This window comes from Ornithorhynchus anatinus, chromosome 16 (assembly GCF_004115215.2).
Source record: "Ornithorhynchus anatinus isolate Pmale09 chromosome 16, mOrnAna1.pri.v4, whole genome shotgun sequence".
Classification (NCBI taxonomy): Eukaryota; Metazoa; Chordata; class Mammalia; order Monotremata; family Ornithorhynchidae; genus Ornithorhynchus; species Ornithorhynchus anatinus.
In genome coordinates this window covers 3,883,066-3,891,948 of record NC_041743.1, presented here as the reverse complement: position 1 = coordinate 3,891,948, position 8,883 = coordinate 3,883,066, and the positions used below count along the sequence as shown (strand labels likewise).

Below are 8,883 nucleotides of genomic sequence, written 5' to 3'. Positions count from 1 at the left end.
TGTAAAGCGCTTACTCTATGTCAAGCACTGGACTAAACGCCGGGGTGGATACAAGATCGTCAGGGCCCACGTGGGACTCACGGTCTAAGTAGGAGGGGGGACCGAAACAGAATCCCCATTTTTGCAGATGAGAGAACTGAGGCAGAGAGAAAGGGCGTTTTATGTATATATTAAGCACTTACTATGTGCCAGGCACTGCGTTAAGTGCTGGGGTAGATACAAGTAAAGTGATCTGCCCAAGGTCACACAGCAGGCAAGTGGCAGAGGCAGAATTAGAACCCACCCTGGTCCTTCCGACTTCCAGGCCTGGGCTCTTTTCACTAGACCGCCAAATTGAGGGAGAAAAACCAGACACGCTCCTGGACACACACATATACTCTCTTCCCTCTCTTTTTTAAATAGGATTCATTAAGTGTTCATTATGTGTCAGGCACTGTACTAAGCACTGAGGTTGATTCAAGCTAAATCAGGTTGGATACGGTCCATGTCCCACGCGGGGCTCACAGTCTTAATCCCCGTTTTACGGATGAGGGGACTAAGGTTCAGAGAATTGAAGTGACTTGCCAAAGATCACAGAGAAGGCAAGTCGAGGAGCCTGGACTCAAACCCTTGGTTCCCAAATCTCAGACCGGGGCATTTTCCACAGGACCACACCGGTACTTCAGGTAGAAGCAGACTGTCTCCTCGGAGCAAACCTGGAAAACCACAACGTCTCGCTGCGGGCAGAGAGCTGTGGGTGGTGAGAGAAGGGGGCTTTCCACCCAGGTGTTCCTCATCTCCCTTTTCCTGTTGGCTGATTTCCCCCAGCCAGGTGCAGACGGGGAAGCCGCCTCCTCCCATCGGCCCTTTTCAAACCCCTACGGACGCCGGTGGGGAAGAAGAGAAGTTCTTTGGTCCTCACGTTCCCTTTTCCCACCTAAAGTTGCCTGGGCTTCTATCCGGGGACAGCAGCTGGTTGTGGAGCAACGTATTCCCTTTTTTGAGGTGTGTGCCTACGCGATGTTTCCTGTTTCGCTTGGGTTTCGGAGCCCTGCGAAGATTGATCTTTAGCCTGGGCTTTGGTCAAGAGCTTGTGGGCACTGGGTCTGTTTATGATTGTTTCTGCGTTTAATGAGTGACTCCCACAAGATTTGCCTCTGTTGGATAAATAATGAGCTACGGCACAACGGCTTTCCGGGCCAGTGTCAGCTGGAGGAGGGCGGGAGGCGATGCCGCTGTTTCTTGGGAGCGGGGGCATTCTCTGGCAGGGGTACGATGGGCGGAAATCAAATAGAACAGGACAGGCTGAGAGATAGATCATAAGGGATGCCTGGAGTAATGATAATCGTGATATCTGTTAGGTGGTCACTATGTTCCAGCCACTGTACTGAGCAGTTTGATGGATACAAGTTAATCAGGTTGGACGCTGTTCCTGTCCGACAGAGGGCTCACCCTCTTAATCTCCATTTTAGAGATGAGGAAAGTGAAGGACAGAGGAAGTGAAATGACTCACCCAGGGTCACGCGTTAATAATAATTCTGGTATTTAAGCACTTACTATGTATCAGGCACCGTACTGAGTGCCGGGGTGGATATAAGCAGATCGGGTTGGACACGGTCCCTGTCTCCTGTGGGGCTCACAGTCTCAATCTCCATTTTCCAAAGGGGGTAACTGAGGCCCAGAGAAGTGAAGTGGCTTGCCCAAGGTCAGACAAGTGGCGGGGTCGGGATTAGAACCCATGAGCTTGTGACCGTCGGGACTGTGCTCTATCCACCGCGCTAGACCGTTTCCCTAGCCAGTGAGGGAGCAGTGATTAGAGCCCAGGTCATTTGGACTCCCGGATCTGGGCTCTTTCCACTGGACCTCACTGCTTCTCAGGGTCTGGGACAAGATTCATCTCTTCCCTCTTCATGAAATAACACTAATAATAAATGTGGTATTTAAGCGCTTACTATGTGCCAAGCACTAGGATAGATACAAGGTCATCTGGTCCCACATGGGGCTCACAGTGTAAGTAGGAGGGAGAACAGGTATCGAATCCCCATTGGCAGATGAGGGAACTGAGGCCCACTGAAGTGACTGGGCCAAGGTCACACATCAGGCAAGTGGCAGAGCCGGGATTAGAACCCGGGTGCTCTGGCTATCGGGCCTGGGCACTTTCCACTAGGCCATGCTGCTTCTCTGAGGACTCCCTTCTTCCAGCATCCATCATGGCTTCAAGGAATGGTCAATCCATGCAACCTGGGGAGAGGGGACACCAGATTTGGGGGCTCAGAGAGGGGGAGGGGAGGTTAAAGTGGATAGAGCTCAGACTTGGGAGTCAGCAGGTCATGGGTTCTAATCCCAGCTCTGCCTCTTGTCTGTTTTGTGTGACCTTGGGGAAGTCACTTCACCTCTCTGGGCCTCAGTCCCCTCGTCTGTAAAATGGGGATCAAGACCATGAACCTTATGAGGGACAGGGACTGTGTCCGACCCAATTTGCTTGTATCCGCCCCGGCGCTTAGCACGGTTCCTGGCACGGAGTAAAGTGCTTAACAGATACAATAATAATATTGTTAATAATAATGTTTTTAACTCTTCCCCTTCGCATCGAGGACGGGAAACGGGGTATTCCAGATGGAGCATTTCCAAACCACGTTGGTTACAGGAGGGAGAGGGGTGAGGGGAGATGCGGAGGGCTAGGCAGGGCCGGGACCTGGGGAGAATCCGAACTCCGAACCCTAGTCGGAGCAACCTCTAGCTGCGGATCCAGCTCCCCCCTCCGGCTGGTCCAAGAGGGATGAGGGCAGATGCGGAGGGCTAGGCAGGGCCGGGACCTGGGGAGAATCCGAACTCCGAACCCTAGTCGAAGCATCCTCTAGCTGCGGGTTCAGGTCCCTCCTCCGGCTGGTCCAAGAGGCTCTAACTCCCCCTAGTGGAATCGTGTCCACCCTAAGTCCAGTCCCCGGGGTTGGTGGGGCCTCCGCAGAGGACTGGAGATTTGGCCATCGCCCTCCGTGTTTGAGCGCTTACTCTGGGCAGACCCCTGTACTAAGCGCTTGGGAGAGGACCATCCAACATCACTAGACGCTTTCCCTCCTCGCGGTGAGCTGTGTTATTTGTCAAGCGCTTCCTATGGGTCAAGCAATGGGTAAGACGCAAGCGAACTGAGTTGGACGGAGTCCCCGTCTCGCACGGGCCTCACGGTCTATGTAGGAGGGAGAGCAGGAGGACTGAGGCACAGAGGAGTTCATTCGTTCATACAATCAATCGTATTCATTGAGCACTTAATGCGCGCAGAGCACTGTTCTAAGTGCTTGGGAGAGTACGCTATAACAATAAGCGGATCCATTCCCTGCCCACAACGAGCTTACGGTCTAGAGGGGGAGACAGAGGTTAATATAAATAAATAACTTACAGATAGGTACGCAAGTGCTGTAAGTCTGGACTTGTCCAAGTGACTTGCACTTGCCCAGGGTCACACGGTAGGTAAGTGGCGGAGCCGGGATCAGAACCCAGCTCCTCTGACTCCCACGCCTGTGCTCTCTAGGGTGGCAAGGATGGCCTGGGGGGAACTTGGGTATGAGCTGACCTTGACTTGACCATTCGGACCGATTCCCGCGGCTTCTCCAGTTCTGCAGGCCCGCGGCCCTCCGAACGGCGTCAGGCTGAACTGAACCCTCAGATCTGCAGACTGGACCCTGACTCCCCTCTGGGGCAGAGCCCCCCTCCCCCCTCCCCCTCCCCAGCCCCCACACGGACCCCAGAACCGAGGACCCTCCCCACCCAGACAGCTGGGCTGGGCCGCTTTCGCCCAGAGCCCGGGGAAGCAGGTGGGGCCCAGGGAGGGGCAGGGCTGCGTCCGGGATGTACCCGGAGCCCGTCACATCCTGCCCCGTCCTGTTCCCGCCCGTTCCCGCTTTGCCCTGGCACCAGGCTCAGCGCAGGCCCACTGAGGCGGGGTTGTCAACTTGTCTGCTGTGTGACCTTGGGCAAGTCGCTTCACTTCTCTGTGCCTCAGTTCCCTCATCTGTAAAATTGGGCTTCAATTTTGAACACAACCTGGGCCTGGGAGTCAGAAGATCACGGGTTCTAATCCCGGCTCCTTCACTTATCTGCTCTGTGACCTTGGGCAAGTCACTTCAATTCTCTGGGTCTCGGATACCTCATCTGTAAAATGGGAGTGAGACTGTGAGCCCCACATGGGACAGGGACTGTGTCCAAACCGGTTTGCTTGTATCCACCCAGAGCTTAGTACAGTGCCTGGCACATAGTAAACACTTCAGAAATATCGCGATTATTATTATTATTATTAAATTGTGAGCCCTGCGTAGCGCAGGGAACTGTGTCTGACCTGATTATCTTGTACCGTCCCCAGTACTTAGAACAGTACTTGACACATAGTAAGCACTTAACAATTATTATTGTTGTTAATTGTTGTGAAGCAGCGTGGCTTAGTGGAAAGAGCACGGGCTTGGGAGTCGGAGGACGTGGGTTCTATTCCCGGCTCCGCCACTTATCAGCTGTATGACTTTGGACAAATCACTTATCGTCTCTGTGCCTCAGTTAGCTCATCTGTAAAATGGGGATTAAGACCGTGAGCCCCACGTGGGACAACCTGATTACCTTGTGTCTACCCCAGCACTTAAAACAGTGCTTGGCACATAATAAGCACTTAACAAATACCATCATCATCATTATTATTGTCATCTAAGCCAAAAAGAAACCTAGAAAGGAATTCATCTCTGAGGTGGCTGGGAGCATTTTTTTTTTTTTTAAAAAAAAACAGTATTTAAGTGCTTACTATGTGTCAAGCACTCTTCTCAGCACTGGGGAAGGTACAGAATGATCAGATCTGACACAGTCCCTGGCCCACCCAGGGCTCGCCGTCCAAGTAGGAGGGATAACAGGTAGATAGAAGTTAATTAGATCGGACACAGTCCTTGTCCAGTATGGGGTTCCCAGTCTCAGTAGGAGCTGCCCCACCCGTCTGATGTGGGAAACAAGATGGGAGCAAAGGCAGGTGGGACTTCCCGTTTAAAACAGATCTCCAGACAGGCGACTTTACAGAAAAAGCGCACCGCCAGGGTGGAAGATTTCTGCCCAAGGAGCCCCCTGAGGGCATGCTCTCGGAGCGCCAAGCCCAGCAGGATCCTGGAAAATATCCGGAGGAAAGTAGAGCGCGAAGACCGCTGAGGCTACCGGGGCTGGAATGCTCTGGTCCGACCTCGCCCCTGTGGCTTCAGTGGATTCCCGATGCGCTGTGCCCCTGCCCGCCTATTTGCTCGAGGCATCTCTTGCCCCAGTTGGAATGAGAGTGAGCAGATGGCACTGGGCAAGCCACTCGCTCTGTCATCAATTACCTGCTGTGCGACCTTGGGCAAGACACTTCACTTCTCTGGGCCTCAGTTCCCTCATCTGCAAAATGGGGATTCAATACCTGTTCTCCCTCCTACTTAGTTGCCATTGTTTTTACGAGATGTTCTTCCCCTTGACTCTATTTATCGCCATTGTTCTCGTCCGTCCATCTCCCCCGATCAGACCGTAAGCCCGTCAAACGGCAGGGACCGTCTCTATCTGTTGCCGACTTGTTCATCCCAAGCGCTTAGTACAGTGCTCTGCACATAGTAAGCGCTCGATAAATACTATTGAATGAATTGAATGAACTTAGGCTCTAGGTGGGACCTGATGCTCCTGTATCCACCTCAGCGATCAGTACGGTGCTTGATACATAGTGCTTAAATATATTAATCAAAGTAATAATAATAATTAAGCTATTTGTTTAGCACTTATTGATAATCGTCGTCATCAGTAAGCGCTTAACAAATACCATAATCGTTGTTACTATTTTCATTATTATAGAATCATTTCCTCCACATAGGTTCTCAATCCTGAATAAAAATAAGTACTGTGGTATTTGTTAACTCCTTACTGTGTGCCAAGCACTGTACTAAGGGTTGGGGTAGATACAAGGTAATTGGGTTGGACACAGTCCCTGTCCAGACCTGGAGCTCACAGTTTTAACCCTCATTTTACAGATGAGGTAACTGAGGCCCAGAGAAGTGACTTGCCCAAGGTCACACAGCAGACCAGTGACAGAGCCGGGATTAGAGTCCTTCTGACTCCCAGGCCCGTGCTCTTTCCACTAGGACATGCTGCTTCCCAGGTCTTGAAGTCTCAAGAGTCCAGGCTTCCCGACAGGAGATTCCAACGTCACTCCTTTCCTCAGCTGCTTTGCTTTCTAAAGTATTTGATTCCCAACCCTGCATCCTAAATCCCAGTAGACTTTGATCTCATTAGACATAAGGTCTCTGAGGGCCTTGACCGTATCTACCATCTCCGCCTCCTGTGTGCGGTGTGACCTTGGGCAAGTCACTTAATTTCTCTGTGCCTCAGTTGCCTCAACCGAGACAAGCTTAGCTTGCATCAGTCCCAGCACTTAGTTCAGTGCCTATCGCGTAGTGAGTGCATAACGAATTCCGTTTCAAAAAAACTCATACTAGCCCAAGCACTCAGTATAGTATTCTGCACACAGTGAGCACTCAATCAATATCGCCGATTGATGGATACTTGTAAAGAAAGCAAAATGGAAGGGCAGACAGCGATCCTCAAACGTGGGGTTATTTATAAGTCATTCATTGATTTAGTCGTATTGATTGTGTGCAGAGCACTGTACTAAGTGCTCGGGGAGAGTATAATACAAGGATAAATAGACACATTCCCGTCCCACAGTGACGACTTCTGTAGAGCGTTCTGGACAGCAGCCTGGGAAAGACCTTTTGGGTGATACTTTTAGGAGCCTATTAATCAGTCAATCAATCGATCGATCATTCTGAGGGCTTACCGTGTGCAGAGCGCTGTTCTAAGCTCTTGGGCGAGTCCACTATAACAGAGTTGGCAGGACAGCGAATGAACCGTCAGCTTTTTTCCCTGACCGGGAGGTGGGGAGAAGAGGATTCTGTTCCACTTTTCGGCTCAACGTCTCCTTCTCATCTGTTCTCCTGCTTCTGTTCCTGTTTATTCCGTCTTCCTCCTCAATCCTCTCCCACACGCCATATGTCGCCTCTCTGCCTGGCCCCGGCGTACAACTTCCCCAGTGCCACAGCCTGGCCTCTGAGCCACAAGAGTGCCTGCAGCCCCCCAGTTCCCCCCTGGAACTCTACCCATTCCATAAATTCCCTCCCAACTGCTCAGCCAGTACAGAAGCAGTGGGGCTTAGATCGAGCCCGGGCCCGGGAGTCAGAGGGAACAGAGTTCTAATCCCGGCTCTGCCACTCGTCTGCTGTGTGACCGTGGGTAAATGGCTTCGCTTCTCTGGGCCTCTTTTGACCTCATCTGGAAAATGGAGTTTTAGAGTTTGAGCCCCACGTGGGACAGGGACAGCGTCCAACCTCATCACCTTGTATCTAACCGGGTGCTAAGAACGGTGCTTGGTACATAGTAAGCGCTTAACAACATAACTATTGTTATCAATTATTGTTATTACGGTGCCCACAGCTCCCCCATGGAAATCTATCAACTCCATTATGCTCTCCCAAGCACTTAGCACAGTGCTCTGCACACGGTGAGCTCTCAGTCCATCCCGTTTATTGATTGACTGGGGGAGGCCAAGAGGTAACCTCTGTTCCAAGGTTGTCAGGGCCAGGGAAAGGCCCATCTCAAGGAAGTCTGCTGGAGTAAGAGGCCTTCCGGACTTCCCAATTAGGGCTGGGAAGTTTCTGCTAGAGCCAAGAGAGGGTGAGGGCTGATTAACCCTTGATGATCCCGGCAGGTGGAGCAGACGAGAGCTAGTAATAACTGTGGTTTTTGTTAATAATAATGATCTTGGTATTTGTTAAGCGCTTACTACTGTGCAGAGCACCGTTCTAAGCGCTGGGGTAGATCCAGGGTCATCAGGTCGTCCCACGTGAGGCTCGCAGTTAATCCCCATATTACAGATGAGGTAACTGAGCCACAGAGAAGTTGTGACTTGCCCACAGTCACACAGCTGCCAAGTGGCAGAGCCGGGAGTCGAACCCATGACCTCTGACTCCGAAGCCCACGCTCTTTCCACTGAGCCACGCTGCTTCTCTAACTTCAGTGCTTACTATATGCCAGGCACCGGAGTGGATACAGGGATATCAGGTTGGACACCGTCCCTGTCCCGTGTGGGGCTCGGAGTCTCGCTCCCCATTTTACAGAAGAGATAACTGAGGCCCAGAGGAGCAGAGTGATCTGCTCAAGGTCACACAGCAGATAAGTGGCGGAGCAGGGGTTAGAACCCAGGTCTCCTGACGCCCGAGCCTGGCGTCGCTACCCACCGGGCCACGCTGCTTCTCGGCCCTGAGAGGGGCCCCTCCCTGCTCAGGAAGAAAAGGCTCACGGGACCCGGCAGCCTCCGGCGCTCGCTGCCTCCTCGTAGAGCTGGGAGCCAGGATTCTCCCCCATACCAGCTCCGCGGAGCGGGCTGGAGGCAGCCGGTCCACAGGGCTCAACCGGCTGCCGGCCCTCGAGGTTTCTGTTGCGGTTGTCGGTCCTCCCTCCCTCCTCTCGCTTCAGGGGAGGTAGAGGAAGACAGGACGGCTTACCTCGGCCAGGGCCTTGTGTACCAGCGGTGGGTCGGCAGCTCGGCCGCCTCCGAGGCTTTGAGCCATCTTGGCTTCTTGTGTTTCGGGAGCATTCTTCTCCCCAGAAGGAGCCACCTCGTGGGCCTTGGAATGCGGCCATCTCTGGGGAGGGGCCCCGGGCAGCTGTTTCCAGAACTGTACGGCCCCAGAAGGAGGAATGAGGAAGAAAGGAAAGTAGGTATAGTCCCTCTGCTCGGCGGACCGGGAAGGAACCGAGCCCAAGGGTGCCCTCTCTTTCAAAAGGACAAGACGCCTTTTCCAAAAGGAGCCACCAAGCTGGGTGCCCCACTGAAAGCTTGTTACGGGCAGGGACCTCGTC

General features: G+C 52.7%; 1 long non-coding RNA gene across 1 annotated transcript in view; it reads left to right on the top strand.

Moving 5' to 3' along the window:
* Nucleotides 1-816: 816 nt before the first annotated feature.
* Nucleotides 817-8,883, top strand: part of LOC114817207 — a 48,314-nt gene continuing 40,247 nt past the window's right edge. The window contains exon 1 of the long non-coding RNA XR_003765048.1: nucleotides 817-984. This is a non-coding gene — a long non-coding RNA (uncharacterized LOC114817207). The remainder of the gene's footprint in view (nucleotides 985-8,883) is intronic.